Source organism: Miniopterus schreibersii (genome assembly GCF_964146895.1).
Source record: "Miniopterus schreibersii genome assembly, chromosome: 4".
Taxonomy (NCBI): domain Eukaryota; kingdom Metazoa; phylum Chordata; class Mammalia; order Chiroptera; family Miniopteridae; genus Miniopterus; species Miniopterus schreibersii.
The window spans coordinates 82,796,681-82,816,296 of record NC_138105.1 but is presented as its reverse complement, the minus strand read 5'-3'; the positions used below and the strand labels follow the sequence as shown (position 1 = coordinate 82,816,296).

Genomic DNA, 19,616 nt, shown 5'->3' with positions numbered 1-19,616 from the left:
TTCAGAAAAGAAGACAAAATTGGAGGACTTTTCGATTTCAAAACTTAGTACAAAGCTATAGTAACCAAGACAATACAGTACTGGTATAATGATAGACATTATAGATCAGTGAAATAGAACTAAGAGTCTCACATCTGTGGTGTTTTGGCAAGGATGCCAAGACAGTTCAATGGGGAAAGAAGAGCACCTTTTTAACAAATGGAGCTGGGACAACTGAATATTGGCATGCAAAAGAATAAAGTTGGAACTCTACCACACACCATATGCAAAAATTAAGTCAAAATGGATCAAAGACCTACATGTAGGAGCTAATACTATAAAACTCTTGGAAGAAAACAGGCATAAATCTTCATGACACTGGATTAAGTAATGGTTTCTCACATAGGACAGCAAAAGCAAAAAACAAAAATAGGTAAACTAGACATCAAAATTGAAAATGTTTGTGTCTCAAAGGACACCATCGAGAAAGTGAAAGATAACCCACAGAATGGGAGAGAGTTTCTGCAGATCATATTTCTGATAAGGGACTTATATAAAGAACTATTATAAGTCAGTAATAAACAGACAACCCAATTAAAAAATGGACAAAGGATCTGAATAGGTATTTCACCAAAGATGTGAAAACAGAATAATCAATGAAAAGATACTCAAGCCCGGCTGGGTGTGACTCAGCAGTTGGTTGAGCGTCGACCTAGAATCTAGGAGATAGTGGTTCAATTCCCGGTCAGGGCACATGCCCAGGTTGCGGGCTCAATCCCTGGTGGGGGGTGTGCAGGAGGCAACCAGTCGATGACCCTCTCATCACTGATGTTTCTATCTCTCTCTCTCCCTCTCCCTTCCTCTCTATGAAATCAATAAAGATATATTTTTAAAAAACAGAAAAGAAAAGGATACTCAACATCATTAGCCATCAGGCAAATGGAAATCAAAAACTACAATGAGATGCCATTTCACACCCATCAGGATGGCTAAAATCAAAGACAGATAATAACAAGCATTGGCAAAGATGTAGAGAAACTGGGACCCTCTTATACTGTTGGTGGGAATGGAAAATGGTGCAGCCACTTTGGAAAACAGTGTGGCAGTTCCTCAAAAGGCTAAACATAGTTACTATATGACCCAGGAATTCTATTCCTAAGCACATATTAAAATGAAAATGTATGTCCACAAAAAAACTTGTACACAAATGTTCATAGCAGCATTGCTCCTAATAGCCAAAAAGCAGAAATAAACCTGATAAGTGGATAAATGAAATATGGTGTATCTGTACAATGGAATATTATTCAACAATAAAGAGAAGTGAAATACTGACACATGCTACAACATGAATGAACCTTGAAGAGATTATTCTAACTGAAAGAAGTCAACCACAGAGGACCATATTGTATGATTTTGTTTATATGAAAGTCCAGGATACGGAACCCTATAGACAGAAAGTAGATTAGTAGTTGCCCAGAGTTTGGAGTAGGGAGTTGGGAGGTGATGGCTAAGAAGACAGTTTCTTTTGGGGTGATGAAAATGTTCTAAAATTGTTGTGATGGTTACACAACTCTGTGAATATACTAAAAGCCACTGAATTGTACACTTTAAATGGCTGAACTATATGCTATGTGAATTATATCTCAATAAAGATGCTAAAAAAAACCCAAACAGATTTCTGGACCCAATCTGACTCAACCTGAGCATTTTATTTTTAACTAGCCAGATGATCCTGATTACAGGTAGACTTATATAAAGCACTAAAAACACCTATGTCTCATTATGATGGATACACCTCAGGCCACACCTCCTACCAGAGTTCATGGGTAGTAATATACACAGGTGAAAAGTACCACCCATTATTCTCAAACAATTACACTGGGTTGGACTTTGGAACTCAGAGAAGTGGCACATTCTCCAGATGCATTTTCTCTTATCTGTTGCTGGAATTCAAAGACTTGGACAAGGACACACACTGTGCTGCTATGTGTAGTCTATAGGGAGAAAAGTGAAAATTTCTGACTGCCACATGATTTATTTTTAAAGAGCATCAGATAGGACTCCATCTAACCTAACACAGAAGTACACTCCATAAATTGAGACTCCTGCCTGAAAGAGTGTGGTGTGAGGGCAACCACAAAACAGCTGCTGACCTCAGCAGGCTCTGTACAGAAGGAGCTGAATAGACGAACACACTTACTTTTTACCCACATTCATTAAAATCACTAAGTGTTAGGACCAGGTGTGACTTATAGAAGATTGAGCTCCAGCTTCCCATTCAGAGGTGAGAAAACCAAAGCCCCAGCTGGTTAAAGATTTGGGATTAGAACCCAGCATACCTGATTCCCAGTCCAGTGTTTTTTTACCATACCATAAATGATCCACTGTCCCTAAAATCTCCCTCAGAACAAAACTGGAACAGGATTAGGTCTGCAGAGGGATTTCTACTTAATAAAAAGCACATGAGTTCAGAGCTTAGTTAGGTGACCTTGAACAAATTAATCTCCCTTTGCCTCAGTTTCCTCATCTGAAAAATGTTAATACCTACATCACAGTACTGTTATGAAGATAGAAGGGAAAGATGTTAAATATGCTGTTTGGTCCATAATGGACCCTCATTAATGGTAGCAATTGTAATTATTACTGCAGAAAAGTTCAAGGACAGGAAGTCAGAAAGTTCACTATGTAAATTATTTGCTGCAGAACTTCCTCCATCCCATCACTCTGGAGTGGCAAACAAGGTCCCCAACAGGAAAAGGGTGACCTATGTGTCATGAGCATTCCAGTAACCCAGGCTGACAGATTCTTGAGTTTCATGGAAAAGGGAAGCACAGAGGAGTCCTTCCTACTAAAGAGGGTCATTGAGAACTGGCCCTGGGTGTCATGGCTTCCAAGAGAAATGTTTGGGAGATAAAAGAAGAGACAGTACCAAATGCAACATTGTGGTTTCTATTTTGTCCTATTCAGAATGTCCCATCCGCTAGATCCCACACCCATCAAACAGAGGCTAGATTTGTGTGCTCAGACCCAGCCAGTAAGGCCTGGCCAGAGGGAGGTTCAGGATTCCTCTAAGGCCTGGACTGAGGTAAACAGATTCAATATGAGTTTCCTCCATGAGAAAAAGAGAAAAGCTAGGTGTTAGTAGTAAGTCAGTCACCTACTTCTGGAAGGTATTATCAGGACCGTGCTAGCAAAAGTAGACACCAAAGTCTATTCACTCGACCCAGTTCTAGGATCTTGCTTCAGGTCAAGGTGGGAAGAGGAAATGTATTATTAATAGCAATGACTCTTCATCTTCAGCATCTGATCCTTGAAGACATAAGCATTTAAAGAAGAGATACTCATTGGAAGGGGAAGTGAGGGGTTGAAAAGAAAAAGAAAAAGCAGGAGTAATTAATGTGAGAATAGTTATCTGAAGCAAGGAGAAAAATAAAGTATTCCCCAAAGTGGACATCTATCTGTTCTACTTCATACCCCACATGCTAACAAGTCCAGTCCTAGAATGGCACAGAACCTCTGAATTGGAAGAAAGCTGAAAACTTTACCTAGTCCAACCCTCCACCCAACACTATAATCTAATCTACAACGTCCCCAAAAGTAATTGCCCAGTGACAGTTAGCTCCAGTGACAGGGACTCCCAAGCTCTGTGTTGCAATGTGAGAAAGCATTAATTCTTTGAAAGTTCTTATGCTGACCCAAAAAACCACTTCCTTTATGGCACTTCCATCCACTGGTCCTAGTTGTAATCTCTGGACTATTGCAAAAGAAATGGAATCTGCCTCCTTATACTGCCTTTAAAGTAGACAAGGACAGCTCTGAGCACTTCAAGCTACCACAAGAATGAGGCCGAATGAACGGTCAAGGGAAAATAACCCAATAGCAGGAGATTATAAATGGCACAATCAGAAAACAAAAGGAGAGAAACTTAATATCATCAGAGCAGCCTCTGCTGCATACAGCCTTCAAGCCATACAATCAGTCTCAGACACAAAGCAAATGACCAAACCTTTTGTGTCCCCTTACTTTTTTTAAAAAAACAACACATCTTTATTGATTTCACAGAGAGGAAAGGAGAGGGAGAGAAGAGTTGAAACATCATTGATCGGCTGCCTCCTACATGCCCCCGCTTGGGGATGGAGACCGCAACCCCGGCATGTACCCTAACTGGGAATCGAACCTCGATCTCCAGGATCCTAGACGGATGCTCAACTGCTGAGCCACGCCCAGCTGGGCTGTGTCCACTTACTTCTTGACTTCAAGAACATCTTTAAAGAAAATGTGCTCTAGCCCTGGCCAGGTGGGTCAGTTGGTTGGAGTGTCATCCCCTACACCAAAAGGTTTCGGGTTCGATTTCCTAATCAGGGCCCATACCTAGGTTTCGGAATTGATCCCCAGTCAGGGTGAGTACAGGAGGCAACTGACTGGTGTTTCTCTCTCACATCAATGTTTCTCTCTCTCCCTCTCAAATTGATAAACATATCCTTGGGCGAGGATTTAAAAAAAGAAGAAGAAAGAAAATGTGCTCTAAATGTGCAAAGTGATTACTGTCGACTAGTCTCTTGACAAGAGTGAAAGAAGGCCTTGATTATATTTAAAGAAAAAAAGACAGTCAAAAATCATTTTCTGCTGTCATCATTTAACTTGGCCATAATACAGAGATAGGAAGAAAGAGGAGAAGGGTTTCATGGCAACCTAGAAATAAATAAATTAAGGAGGGAAACTGCTTCCTGGACAACTGGATTAAGTCTTGTTGCAAGACAGATACTAATCATGAACACTGGGGAGAAAAACCTAATTAGAAAACAGACCTAGATATGCAGAGGATGTCAGAGCAGAAGAAGCCCTTAGGGATTCAGCTCCATCACTGCACAGGCTGGGAAACCTACACCCAGGCGAGGACGGGAAGTCACCCGAGGCTGCAACGCAAGTGTCAGAGCCAGAACCCAATCTCCTCATTCCCCAATCTCGGTTCTTTCCATTACACCGCGCCGCTATCTTATTTCAGAAAGCGAGGAGTAACTGCAAAACACCCACCCAAATAACCACTATTCCCCGAATCCGAGGAGCTCCAGAAAAAATAAAAGCGACGATCTTTATGTGCTTCAAGACAATGCAGCGCATTGCCTGGTGCATCCCCCAACCCCCTTGCCTAGGGTCACCCAGAGAGAGTCGCAGCGCTGCGACTGGAATCCAAGTGCCCTGAGCCCCAGCAGCTGTTTGCTGGGGGGGGGGGGGGGTTCCTCCATGGCCTCAGAGGGGACGTCACCTGCCCTCCTTTTCTTACTTCATATTTTGGTATGACTTACACAAAACTGCAGGGCGGCTAGAGACAAAAACCTACAGAACGGTGAGTTTGCAGAAGAAAAAAAACACGTGAACACTAAACAGGAAACCACGCCCAGGGCCAATCCAACGGGGGTGATGGAGAACGCAGAGCGGAGAGGGGAGAGGGACAGCAGCGGAGGGGACAGGGGAAGGGCGCCTTTCCACACGTCCAGTTTCTGCAGGAGGCAGGGTGGTGGGAAGCAAACAGCTGCTGGGGCTCAGGGCACTTGGGTTCCAGCCGCGGCGCTGCGACTCTCACTGGGTGACCCTAGGCAAGCCCCTACCCCTTCCTGGGCCTCGATTTCCCCGACTGTCCTGGGGGTTGGGGGATACACCAGATGATTCCCAAGGTCCCTGCGGCTCCGGGATTCCACGACCCAAAGCCCCACTATCAGCAAGTCCGCGCCGCGCAGCTCCCGCAGAGGGCGGGTGCCTTGCCGGAGATGGCCGGGCTCCTCCGGGAAGCGTGTTTAGAAGCCCTGGCTGGTCGTCAGGGGGACGTTTCCCATCTCCGCACCTCAGTTTCCCCACCTGTCAACCACGACGGGTAGGTCAGGGGAGGTCGCGCGAGGGACAAGGGAGTCTCCAGGGCGCCTCATCCCAGGAGGGGTGCCCTCAGGGTACCACAGCTGAGGCCGGGGAGCCCGGCAGCCTCGGGCCCGCATCCCAGGCCCGTCGGTGCCTGACCCTGAGGACCGGCTGCAGCCCTGAGGAAGGCGCCGCGGGTCCTGAGGAAGACGCTGACTGGCCTCCAGCCGCAGCCCGTCAGCGCGCGGACTCACCGCTCGGGTTCCGGCTCCGGCTCCGGCTCCGGCTCCGGCTCCGGCTCCGGCTCCGGCTCCGGCTCCGGCTCCGGCTCCGGCTCCGGCTCCGGCTCCGACTCCGGTTCGGGCTCGGCTCCGGCTGGGGCTCCCGCTTCAGAGAGGTGCACCCCACCCCGCCTCAGCGCGGAGGTCTCGCCATCCCCCTGGGCTGCCCCGCAGCCGCTTCCGGGCCTCGTCACGTGATCCGGGCGCCCCAGCCGGAGGACCCGGACACAAGCTCCCGCGAGCCGCAGCTCCTCGCCTCTCGCGGTGCTCCAGGACGCGGCTGCGCAGCACCCCCTGGCGGCCGGTTGCTGCCACCGCAGGAAAGCCCGCGGGCTCGGGGGCCGGACCCTGGGAGCGGGAGCTGGGCGGGGCGCTGGCCTCGAAGCATGCGCAGTGGGCCCGAGTGGGCCGCTCCTTGCCCCGGAGTGCGCGCGTGGGAAGGTCGTCCTCGCCTCGCCCGTGGTTTCTTTAACTCGTCCCCGCGAGCGCGCGGTGCTCTTACCATCGAGAAACGATACACATTGGAAAAGTCATCTAGTCATGCTTTTAGAAGTTTACGCAAACTCCCTGTAGTTGCTACTGGAAGTGGGACTGTGAGGTAAGGCAACCTTCTCTTTTTTAGCATATTTAAGATGTTCTGCAGTTTTAAAGGAATGGTGACATTGCGGTGCGTGTGAGTGAGTGTCAGCTGCGCTTCTCTTTCGCCCTTTCTCCGCAGATTTTACTTGTAAAAATGATGAAACTACTGAGCCAAAAACAAAACTATTGGAACAACTACAGAAAAAAAACCAAAAAACCTATTGGAACAACTACAAAATAGATAAATCTCAAAATAATTATGCTGAGTGAAAGAAGTCAGAAAAAAATATCCCATTTATATAATGTTCTAGAAAAGGCTTGCTGCCCTGTGGAGACCAAGAGCAAGCACATCGGTGGTTGCTTGGGGATGGGTGGAGGCCAGGAGAGTGACTATAAGAGGGCGCAAGGAAACTCTCAAGGAGGGAAATAAGTTCACTGTCTTGACTGTGGTCATGGTTTCGCAGGTGAATATATATGTTGAAACTTATCCAACTTATGCACTTTAAATATGTGCAGCTTATTACATATAAATTATATTTATATACTAAATATAATATATTAAATATATTTATATTTATATATTTATGTTTAAAATACTTAGTAAAATTATACAAGCAATACATTAATATATTCTTATTAGAAACGTCAGGCAATATATAAGTATATTAACAGTGAAAATTCCCCTTCTCCCAAATTCACTCTTCTCTCCAAAGTTGAAGTGACTATCATGTATTGTTCATCAAACCTTTCACTATGTATTTATGAAAATATATATATATACAGAAAGGTGTAGGTTTGTGGTGTTAAAATTCACTGTTTTGCTTAAGACGTGTCCTCTTCACTGTCTATACTGTTTAAGTTCTTTCATAAACATATATTATTTTATATATGTTTAAAACCTAGTTAACTTTTTAAAAAAAAATCTCCTCCAGTTGGTTCATTTCACCAGGGAAAGAGAAAAGAATGAGATTGATGCTCAGATCAACATATGAAGGCCAGTGAGTTTATCCCATCCTTGGAAGAACCCACCTGCTTATCAACTGCTCAGTACCAGGAACCACTCTTGGAATACTGGTGAGCCAAGTCAATGAATGAATGCACCCTTTAGGTCTTCCCCACACCTCGAATATCGTTGGTTCTATGGCTCTTCCTAATGCCTTACTCAAGAAAGCCAGGCCTTGTGAGAACCACGCAGTTAGAATTACTGATGCAAGTGGGAATTTGCCTTCCTTAATCTCTTCCTGGGATGCATGGACTATAAATAAGGATTCTTTCATGTAACTGACCACCACACCCTTATTAGAGATTGCATTAGAGATTGCCATTTTAAAAGATTGCATCATTTTCAGGTACTGTTAGGACTGTTATCAACCTTATTATGCAGTCCTAATTAGAAATTAACATTCAATAATGTCTCCTTATGGTTCCCAGATAACGTTCCCCAAATACTCAAATCTCCACCCCTGCTCCCACTATTTACTCAGAAATATAAATAAAGATTTCCAGTTCAAAATGGATGTATACGTAAGCATTTTGACTCTTACTCCTAGAAACTGTGCAAAAGCAAAAAAGGAAAAAAAACACTGCAAATTCTATTTTCAGCAAAGTCAGAAGATCAATAGAATCCACAGATATATGTATGGGTTAACAGAAGCAGCCGAGATCAGACAGAAGCTGTGAAGGAGAAGGGGAAAGAAACCCAGAGAATAGTGAAGGGACCCAGTGGGGGCAGATCCCAGAAAAGCACCAGTAAAAACTTCTCCTGAACACGAAGAGCTCACCCAGAGCTGCACAGCTATATCCCTTTTGTTTGCAGCAATGGGCGTGGAAACAGTTCGGCAAGACGCAAAAGCTCTCCTGAGTCTGGTTTGGATCAGGGAAGGCAAGAAGATGAGAGTCACAGAAAAAAATCACACAGATGAGCCATATTTACAGGAAGCAATCCATCTGTGGCAACAGAGAAGAAAAGGCTGGAAATCCATCAGTTGGTGAAACTGTAGTGCAACTGGAAGTCTCATTGGTGTTGGGAGGACACCAATGGTACAACCACTTTGGAAAACTGGTTGACAGGTTTTTTATAAAGTTACATACATAATTATCCTGTGATCCAGCAATTCCTCTCCTAGGTATTTACCCAAGAAAAATCAAGACGTATATTCACACCAGGGCCTGTCCAGGGTAAGGACTCAGGTGAAAAAATTTAAGGACGTGCTCAGTCTCAGGGTTGGTCGAGTGCAGGACCAGCACTAATATGAACAAGAGAGTGAGTACCTCCTTAAATTTTGTGGCCTAAGCTTCCTAGCTTGCCTCACCCTAGTCCTGGCCATGGTCAGCACAAAGAATTGTACTCAAATTGTTCACAGCAGACAGGATAATAAAGCCAAACTAGTAACAAACCAAATATTTATCAATAGGTGAATTGGTAGACAAATAATAGGGGAAAACCACTGAAAAACGCAGAAACATGGCTGAGTCCCATTATGCTAAATGAACGAAACCAGACACAAAGATTATATATTATCCCATTTGATTATATAAATTTATAGAATGAGCAAAAACTAGTCCGGTGACAGAAAGGTAATCAATAGGTGCTTGGAATATGTGGGGTGAGGACTGACTACAAAGGAACACAAGAGAATTTTCTGGGGTGATGCTAATATTCTACATCTTACTTGGGGTTATGGTTACATGGTTTTATACATCTGTTAAAAACTATTACCTGGACAGTTAAAAGTATGTGAACTTTATTGTATATAAGTTATACCTCTAAAGGTTAATTTAAAAAAAATTTAAGAGATGACCAGGCATCTGAGGAAAGCCTCTAAGGTAAAAGTTAGGCTAATAATTGAACGCACAAACATATGAAAGCACTTTGGAGGAGACTGTGTGTAAACATCAACACACAAGCGAATTTCCTAGGAGATGCGCGATGCTGCAATCATGAAATAAGAACAGTGTGCATTAAAATACATTTTATAAGAAAAAGAAAGCTCTTGGAAATGAAAGACATAGTAGCAAAAATGAATCAAATAGAAGACTAAGAAGATAAGAGTGAAGAAATATGCTTCTTTTTAAAAATCAATAAATGTGTATTGAGTATCAATGTGCCAGGCACTAGGAATACAACAGTGAACAAAACAGACAAACATCTCTGCCCTCGTAAAGCTTACATTTTAGGGTGGGGAGGTAGACGTCAAAGATAAATAATAATATACTTATCGTGTCAGCAGGTGTATCTGCTATGGAGAAAAATTAATCAGGAAAGTGGGAGAGGGAGTCTGGGAACAGAGGTGAGGCATTGTAATATTTTCAAGTAGTCAAGGGAGGTCCCACTGAGAAGGTGTTACCCACACAAAGACCAAAAGTAGATGAAGAAACAAGCCATGTGGAATTCTCTGGGAAGAGCATTCCGGGCAGAGAGAACAGCACGCACGAAGGCCCTGGGGTGGGAGTATGCCTCCCCTTTTGAAGAATGACAAGGACGTCAGTGTGGCTGGAGCAGAGTCTGCTGTAGGAAAAGAAGTAGATTAGGTCAGAGCAATGAGTGGGTGAAATTTGCGTAGAGTTCTGTGAGCCGTTTTAAGGACTTTGGCTTTTACTCTGAGTGAGATAGGAAGATATTAGAGGAGTTTGAGCAGAGAAGTGCCATGATCTGACTTGGGTTTTAAAAAGATGCTTTGAATAAGCAGTTTTGGTACATTTATTTTCTCTGTTCTTGTAACTAATATAGTGGGCATAATAAATAAATCCTATATAACATGTATAGTTTTGTAAAATAAATAGAAAATATAATATTAAGTAAATAAATTTTTTAAAGGGCGCCTTGACTTTTGGGTTGATGTAGGCAGTGGCAGGAAGGCCAGCTGAGAGGCTGTTGCAGTCCATAATCCAGGATAAGATTATGGTGACTTAAACAAGAGTGGTGGCAATGTTGATGAGAAGTGATCAGTTTCTGAAAATAGTTTTAGGATCCATTGGAAAGCTTTAGCCCCCACCCTCCCTGAAATCTGGTTACAGCTTCCACCCCACCCTCAGACCCTCCCTTAACCTCTTACTCAGCCAACAGCTTCCTCGATCTCAGTGTTGGCACAAGACTGGGCCAACTCATAGATCCTCCTGAAATAAGGCTGGAGAAAGCACCATTGGACGAGGGATATTCCAGGAACTGGGTCTAGGCACTTTATGAGATCTGGACCAAACCCACAAAGGCCATCTGTAGGGAAAGCAGACCTTAGGGATACCTCACAATGCTAACAAAGGGCCCAGCAGGGCTTTGAAGATGGAAGGGCTTCCTGTTGCCACTGAAAAAGCCCTGATGTAGGCACCTGGAGGTAAGGGCTGTGGTCAGCTCTGCCACTTACTAGCAAGTCCCTTTTAATGTGGGCTTCAGTTTTTCACCGATGAAAGGACTAAGGGGAAGAAGTTCGTCTCTCAAATCTTCTAGCACTGAGTTCTTCTTTTCTCTGCTTCAGCTATATTCCTCCATCCAAAGATGACTGGGTGGGTCCCCGGTCAGCCACAGAATCATTGTATCTCACACTTTAGAGTCTCTTTGAGATGGTCTGCTGCATCTCATTCCTTTTATATATGGGAAACTGAACCCCAGAGGGACAAAGGTATTTGTTCAAGGTGACACCTGTTACCAAGTGTGAGAACCTCTGGGTTCTCCTATGAGGCCTCACTTAGACCCTAGGGTTCATGTGGTCACAGTTTTCCATATGAAGGTGATACTGGAGGAATTAATGGGCCAGGTTTCCCCAGACACAAGTGAAAATGAGGTCCTTGTGATAGCTTCAGAAAATGAATTTTCTAAGACTCACACGGGGGGATGGGATGTAGAAAAAGGTTTTATTTGCGTGGAGTTATATTTCTCGGGTTCCAAAGTCCCCTGCCCCTTAAGCTGGTCCTGGGAAAGGTGCAGCCGGGAGTTCAGCAAAGCCAGAAACAGGGCCAATGTCCAGTTTCCATTCCATGTTGCAGCCGGGTATAGTTCAATAATCAGGCCAGATTAAGGCCTATTAGTCCATGTGTGGAGCCCCACGTGGCCATGAGTCATATGGCCGCAGGAGTGCTTGCCTGGGCAATAGGAGTCCCTGGAGCCAGGCGCTCTGGAGACAAGAGAGCTCGAATTTCCTTTATCTAGTTGTTTAGATATTTAGATTTCACGTGCTCACAGTGGCCACGCCCATCCGGGCCAGTTACCTGCTTCCTGGTGTGATTGCCTGGAAGCATCTTTCACCTCGCTCAGACCTCACTGGGCATGTTTCTAAACTGCCTTTGTCTAGTGCCCTCCCCCGTTAATCAGTGGGAAATGCAGCTTTTCGGCAAAGCTGTGTAAATGGCATGCCTATATATAGTCTTCCCTTTCTTCCTTTTTTGTTAAATAATAGCCAGGTTATTATAACAGTATCAAAGGTGCAGAGTGATATCTGTTTAATAGGCAAATAAATTGTGTCTGAGTTTTCAAAAAATATAAGATGCCATTATGGAAAAAAACATACATCCACCATATGAAAAAAAAAGATGAATGATAATATTAGTTTTCTATTGCGGTGTAATAAATTGCTACAAACTTAGTGGCTTAAAGTGACACCCGTTTATTGTCTCCCAGGTCCTATGAGTCAGGAGTTCAGGCATGGCTTAACTGGGTCCTCTGCTTAGAGTTGGCCAACTGGATGTGAATGGGCCAATAGGAGTTGATGAGCCACCCGGAGAATGGGATGCTTGAAACAGAGGTGGAAGGTGCTGCCATTTGGGGTAATGACAAGGTCTAGGATATGATGTGGGAGTGGGTGACTCAGGTAGGGTTCAGGACAAACTTTGGAAGCAGAGGTGGTCAAGGATTTTAGAGGCTGGAGTACAGATGACTCATTTACAGTGGCTGAAATCATCACCAATGATCCTAGTGATGTGGTGGAGGGAGGGAGAGAGAGACACAGTACCAAAGAAGCCAGCGTTTTTAGAGAGGAGGGAGGAAAGCAACAAGGAGCAAGGGTCCTAGCCCTAGCCATGTGGTATGAGAGGTGTGAGGAAAATGGCCCCCTCTTAGAGGTCTGCAGAGGGAGCAGTGACCTCAGGGGGGGCCACATTTAGTTAGACAAGAAGGTAAAGAGAACATGGCAGGAGACTTCCCTCTTCCTCTGGAAAACCGTTGCTGACCCCTTTACAAGTGTGACTCCTTTTGTCATACACACGTGAGCCTCTTTTCATTTTCCGTCAGAGCAGTTATCACAGTTGAAATTTTTTACCTATGTGTGGGAAACTGAGTAATATTCATGGTTTCCAGCTAAGCTCCTGGAGGGCAGGGGCTGCCCTGCCTGCAACCAGTGGGTTCCCAGCACCCAGCATAGTGCCCAGCTCATGGACACTCAAATCAGCATTTGTGGCAAGAAGAAAGAAAGAAAAGAACAGACTGTTAGAGCAACTCTGAGGAGTCTCTGTGTGGGTGGAGGAGAAGCCCATATTTCTATCCACTCATGCTTTTGTTCATTTATTATTAAGGAACAGAGCCTGTGTCACTCCAGGTGAGGGGACTGGAACTGTATTTAAGCTGCTGAGCCACTAAGGCTCAAGCAGCTGAGAGCTGTGTCTTGCAGCTCCTCATGCCAAAGTGATTCCTGCTCAAGTCCCTCCAGAGCCATGGCCACTCACAACCCCTCATCCACCAGTGCACGGAGCTGAAGAGCAAGATATCTTCCTGTCTAGAGCTGGAGGCCCCTCCACCACTGCCAGTTTCTGGATGGTGCACTCCAGTGAATTCCCCAGATGCCCCCCAGGAAGGGCCAGCAACTCCTCCGCCTGGGCTCCTGCTGCCTGGAGGAGGCTAGCAGGATCTTGTAAATGTCCTTTCCTCCCAACAAGAGTTTCTGGGCCTGACATCTTGTACGCAGAGACTGTTGTGGGAATTTTTTCCTTCCTACTGGAAAGTAACTCAAGGAGCTAAGTCTGGGCTCTCCTCCATTCGGGACAAACAGGCAAAGAGAGGTGTAGAGAAGTTGTGTTAGTGGCAAAGATAATGCTCCCTGAAGATAATGCTTTGAATCTTAGGGTTCCATTCAGTCAATTATTGAATACCTGAACAGCAGTGAACAGGAGGCACCATTGCATCCTTGCCTCCTAGGATCTCGCAGCCTAGGGAGCAAGAGATGTACACACGTAACTGAAATTCCAGAAGGAATGGCACCAGTGAAGTCAGGTGTTCTAGAGGGTTCAGAAGAAGAAGGTGTTATTTCTAGATGGTAACAATAGGGAAGGCTTGTGTTAGAGGTGGCATCTGAGCTAGTCCTTGGAGAAATGATGTTGCCAGCCAGAACATCCATAAAGTATTTTCTGCCTCCACTCAAGAAGGTAGATCCAGCTTTTGCCAGCAAAAGAAAAGAATCCCAGGTTTACATTGACCTGGGTCAGTGGAACATCATGAAAATGAGCACTGGTTTTGGAGTGAGTCAGAATTGAGCTCAAATCCCAGCTCTGTTACTTTCTAGCTCTGTAAGCTGGGACATGTTACTGGACCTGTCTTAGCCTCAATTTTCTCATCTGTAAATGGGGATAATAACTATCTGCCTCAGACAATTGTTAAGAATCAGTTGGGATAATCCATGCAAAGCACTTAAAACAATGCCTGGCACATACTAATTGCTCAGTAAAAGGTTAACTAATTCTAGCATAGAACAGACTGGCTGCCCAGACTGTGAGCAGCCTGAGGTCACTGGCTAGGCCTCATTTAATTCTGTATCCTCCCAAGCCTAGCACAGAGCCTGGGCACAAGGAACTCAGTAAAGGATTACAAAACGAATGAATAAACAAAAGAAACTTCCTCTTCTTTAAAAAAATGTTGAGCTTATTTTTCTTTCTTTCTTTTTTAATGTTTTTATTGATTTCAGAGAAAGGAAGGGAGAGGGAGAGAGAGAAACATCAAGGATGAGAGAGAGTCATTGATCAGCTGCCTCCTGCACGCCCCCAACCCAGGCATGTACCCTGACCAGGAATCAAACCTCTATCTCCTGGATCATAGGTTGATGCTCAACTGCTGAGCCACTCCGGCTGGGCGAGGCTTCCTCTTTATCAACCTCTCAAATTACACACCAGGGAAGATTTAGGGGGGGAATGAGTATGATCAAATCTTAGGGGTTCCAAAGAAGGCTGTGTACATGCCAGAGATCTTTTGAGAAGATATTGAAGGTTTAAGGGGCCAATCTGCCTGAGGTTTGTCCCTAGAAGTGGAACGCTGTCTGTAGTAGGAAAAATTCAAGCATTTTGGGGAGGGAAGGCAACGTTGAACTAAATGCTTTCTGGGGTTTCAGGACAACCTGTGGTTAAAACCGCAGGAAAACACACTCATTCCCATCCCGGCTTTGCTACGTACCATTTGTGACCTTGGGCAAAGCTCTCCCATCTCTGAGCCATAGGTAAAATGTGAGAATAATTTGAGAGGGTTAAATGAGGCAATAGATATTCATCTCTTGCAGGCAGTACTTATACCCTGGATTTCTCCTCGGATCCTGTGCAGGGCAGACTCTCAGTCTGCTGTTGGCACCCGTGGGTTTTCTGTCACAACTTTACCCATTTCACAAGTAGCTTTCCCCTCAAGAGCTCACAAGGCAGCAGAGGGAGGAAATGTTCTTTACCATTTGTCCCCAGAACACCCCCAAGATAAAGTCAGGCCTCCCATCTGGAACCCTGAGTACATCTGAATCCAGAGTTAGGGTCAGTGCCAAGGGAACAAGAAAGAACAATGGATCTGGAAGGGCCACTGTGACATGTCAAACTCACTTCAGCTCCAGCCAGCCAAGGCCTGGACACGCAGCCAGGGGAGTGAGGTGGGAGCTGATTCCCCCTGCCCCTCCCAGCACTGCCTCATCTCCTAGTAAAAACATCTGGTTTTTTGTGGACTGCTTTTACAGCGTGGGAAACTATCCTGAGGTCATAAAAATTGAGAGTAGGAAACTACCTTGGAGGTCATTTTGTCCTGTACATCCCTATCTCCTCTCAGTCAGGGTTTAGGGTAGGAAACTTAGTGTTTTAGGCAGAAAAATGCCAGGAATATATTTCATAATGGGAATTTGGGCTCACACAGCCTTAGAAGGGACTGAATCCACTTGGCTGATAGCTCCAGGAGAACGGGGCTCTTTCTGTCTTATTCACTGATACAGATCCTTGTGCCTTGCACAAGCTCCAGACACTCAGTAGCCACTCACTAAATATCTAAAATGAGTTAGTGAATGCGTTTAGAGGGCTCTTCAGGGAAGAAGAGGCACAGTGGGAATCAGCAGGTGTTGGCCCCCCCATCATTTCTGCCAGGGTTCCTAACATATATCTTTCCATTCAGCCTTGTGTTAGGGAAAGACCTGTCTTGCTCTCTCCCCAGAATATACTTCTGAACCTAACAAAGTCCCATTTCCTGTGCTCTCTCCTGAAGGCTCAACAAGCCCTTTATGGACTGTGGGGATACAGTGATGCAGTGCGGAAGGCCAGCCCTGCACCTGGCTCCAGGACCACACCCACTAGGAGAGGTACCTTGTCCCCTCCTTGCCTGAAGTGGGGTAGGATGGTGGGTCCCAATGAAGTCCCAGGGAGGCTGTGGTCCAATGTTGATATCTGCCCTTCTGGAAATACAGCCCTCATTAATATCAATATTTTTGTCCTAAGACAATTATTCTCAAAGTTGGTTCCCAGTTCAGCTGCATCAGTATCACCTTGGAACTTTTTAGAAATTCAAACTCTTCAGCCCATAAGTCATAGTTCCTCAGACCCATTTTGATAAAATGGAAAAAATTGAACTGGTCTTTGTCTTTATTTTTATATTTTTGCTGTTAGCAATGATGTTCAAAATAAATAAATAAAAGATTGCAGCACTACAAAACAAACCAAAACAAAACAAAACAAAAACAACTCTTCAGCCCCATCCCAGACCTACTGAATCAAAAACTCTGGGGGTGTATTTTCACCTGTATTTTGACAAAACATCCAGGTGATTCTGATGTATATGAAAGTGTGAGAAACACTGCCCTAAAGAAACAACTGTGCATTGTTGACCATAGAAGCAAATTCACATACAATGGGCATTTTCTGTGCTTAACTGGAGAATTTTTTTAATCATAAAAGGGATACAGCAATGGGACAAGAACTGGACTCAAGACTTGCACATGGGCCCAGATGGACCATCACTGGGTCAGAGCTGGGTGCTTCCGGAATCCAGCCCCCTAAAGTGCAGATGGGAAAATTAAGCCTTCAAGACAGGGAGCAACTTGCCCAAAGGTGAGTCACCACAGGCTGGAAACCACAACTCTGAGTAAAAGTGTTATGTAAATATGGGCGGCTCCTAGTTATCCTGGGGAAAGGATAACTCCTAGTTACTGGGAGTGTGGATTAATTGATTCTGGTGGCTGGAGTTTGGAGCCACCTCTCTGAGCAGTCAGGAGACATTTTGACAGCTGAGCTTTATTGTTTTCTTCGGCACCTCTTCTTTCTCCCCCAGCCTGTAGGCATTGGAAATCAATAAAACTGTATTCATACTGCTCTCACAGTGTGAAATAAATCATACGCAATTCAGCAGATCTCATTTACTGGCAATCATTTACAAGAAATACATTTTGACGCTACATTTCTTGTAATTGTGATTTGGAGTACACTATAAACACTTTTACTCACCCCAATTGACTCTGTTCTTTGTGGACCTGCTTAAGCAGAAAGAGCATGTGTCCAAGGAAAGCTGGGGCCAGGCTGTAGGACATGGGTGATGGAGACTCTCACACCCCAGTAGCTGTTAGCAGCGAGGGCCAAGAAGCTAGAAGGTAAATGTAAGCAAAAATAGACCAGACTAAGGAGGCCCTGGGACCAGTCTGAAATGGCTCATGACCCTGAACATCAGGGAATGCCAGCCAGCATGCGGTGATTCAAAGTCAGATGGATTCTGGACTGTCTAGATCAGTCCATTCACTGAGAAACCAGAGTTCCATTCACTTATTAATTCACTCATCCACTCATTGAACTGTATCAGTTGAGTACCCACTATGGGCCAGGCACCGTACTAGGTGCTAGGGAGATAGGGGTGAATGAAATAGGTATGATCCCTACCATGAATGGAGTCTTACAGCCTAGCAGTGAAGATGGAAAATAAATAAGAGAAGTAAATGCGTAATTACGAATTAGGATAAGAGCTACAGGGGGACAGGGAAAACCTCTCTGAGGAGGTGAAGTTTAAGCCAAGATCCGAAAGACAAGTAAGAGCCAACCACTGGAAGAGGTGTGGGAAGGACTATGTTAATTAAGGAACGTGTCAGTAAAAGGCTGTGAAGTGGAAGAGCTCAGAGACACCCAGAGTCTGGCGAAGCATAATGAGTGAGGAGGAAGAGATATAAAAGGAAAGAATGGAAAGGTAGCAGGAGCCAAATCATGGCTTAGAATGTTATTCCAAGAGCAGAGTCCCTTACGGGTTTAAGCAGAGGAAGGGCATGATATCAATAATTTCAAAAAGATCACTCTGGCTGCTATGTGGAGCATAGATTGGAGGGTCAGGAGTGGAAGCAGATTCATTCCATGGGGGAAGGGATGGCCATTTCTGAGCAGCATATTGAGTGTTCAAGGCAAGTCAGTTGGAATTTGCAGGACAGAGCTTGCCTTCTTCAAGCAGATGAGATTGGGCAGCAGGTAAAGGAACAGGGAGGCCAAGGCAGGCCTTCTTGACTCCATAACTATCTGGACATAAAGGGTCTGCCTAGAAACATACCTGGACACAGGCGTAATGAGCCTGCCAGGGTGTTCCTGTCCCTTCTGGAGCTAGAGGAGATCTGAGGCTGCCACAAGGCTTCCTACCTGCAGCTGTGGGTAGCAAAGGCACCCAGGTGAGAGAAGTGAGGCAGGGGCTGATAATACCAGCACATCGGGTGGCCCCACCTTCTCTCAGCCTTCCCTCTTTTTACAGCAGTCTTCTCCCAGTGCCCAGGTACATAGTGTTCTTTTTCCTGATTATGGGCCAGCTGGACTTCTGCTGTGTGTTTCATATGGTTCTGGCAGATAACTATAAACAGACAGGGCAGAGCTCTGGAGCAGCAATACAAGATGGCACAGATAGCCCCGCTTGAGCTCGAGCAGCTCCCGCCAAAGCAGCTGAGTTAATAAAAGCCCGAACAATCCAGCCTTTGCGTTGGAAGCTCCAGGTCCTCATCTCAGAGCAACAACAGAGAAAACTGCACACACCCATTTTCCACTTGAGAATCTCCAAGACCTTCCTATTGAACAAGATATATTCTAAACACCTTACTCTGGCTCAAAAGACTGGGTGGCCTGGCCTCCATCTACCCTCCAGCCTGATGTTCTACTTCCCTCCTGTATGTGTCCTGCGCTCCAACATATCTGAACCATCTCCATTCCCAAATTTGTCCATCCTTTCCCACCATTGAGCCTCTACTTCTGCTGCTCTTCCCACATGCAGTGTTCCCCCTGCCTCCACTCTCCAACTATCCAAATCATGCCCATCCTGAATGCCTATCTTCTCTGGGTATCGTTCCCTGATACACACAGCGGAATCACCACCTTACTTTTCCCTTCTTAAATATATATGTGTGTGTGTGTGTGTGTGTGTGTGCGCGCGCGCGCGCGCGCGCGTATGTGCAGTTTTCCTTGAATATCGTTATGTGTGCATATCTCTTCTCCGTAAATAGCCTGTGAGCTCACTGAGGCTAGAAAAGTTTCTCTGCAATTATTAAAGTAACTGCTCAATAAATATGTTAGGTCATGGATTTTCAGCAAATGGGTCTTCAAACCCTAATGCTGGAAGAAACTCCAATAGTTCACATATGTATAAATATAATGTCTACTCTAAAACATGAACAGCAGTTGCCTCTCTGAAATGGATCTACAGGTGCGTGTCTTTTATCTTCATTTTCATATCTTTATAAATGATTCTTTTCCCTTTGGAACACA

The 19,616-nt window shown here is 45.0% G+C and overlaps 2 protein-coding genes across 7 annotated transcripts in view; one reads left to right on the top strand and one right to left on the bottom strand.

Annotated features, from left to right (window-relative positions):
- The window catches only part of SLC36A1 (solute carrier family 36 member 1), a 47,232-nt gene extending 40,941 nt beyond the window's left edge, over positions 1 to 6,291 (bottom strand). For 3 of the 4 annotated variants that reach the window (XM_081135119.1, XM_081135122.1, XM_081135121.1), the window contains exons 1-2: positions 6,184 to 6,291; positions 6,087 to 6,123 (exon numbers count right to left, since the gene is read on the bottom strand). The gene's annotated coding sequence lies outside the window, so the exon portion shown is untranslated. Of the gene's footprint in view, positions 1 to 6,086; positions 6,125 to 6,183 lie in introns of all 4 variants that reach the window. The other variant, XM_081135120.1, reaches the window with a different exon arrangement.
- A 217-nt stretch (positions 6,292 to 6,508) lies between these two features.
- Positions 6,509 to 19,616, top strand: part of SLC36A2 (solute carrier family 36 member 2) — a 39,746-nt gene continuing 26,638 nt past the window's right edge. Inside the window, exons 1-4 of one of the 3 annotated variants that reach the window (XM_081134744.1) lie at positions 6,527 to 6,711; positions 7,625 to 7,766; positions 16,111 to 16,204; positions 16,797 to 16,949. The gene's annotated coding sequence lies outside the window, so the exon portion shown is untranslated. Of the gene's footprint in view, positions 6,712 to 7,624; positions 7,767 to 16,110; positions 16,205 to 16,796; positions 16,950 to 19,616 lie in introns of all 3 variants that reach the window. The other 2 variants (XM_081134745.1, XM_081134746.1) reach the window with 2 other exon arrangements.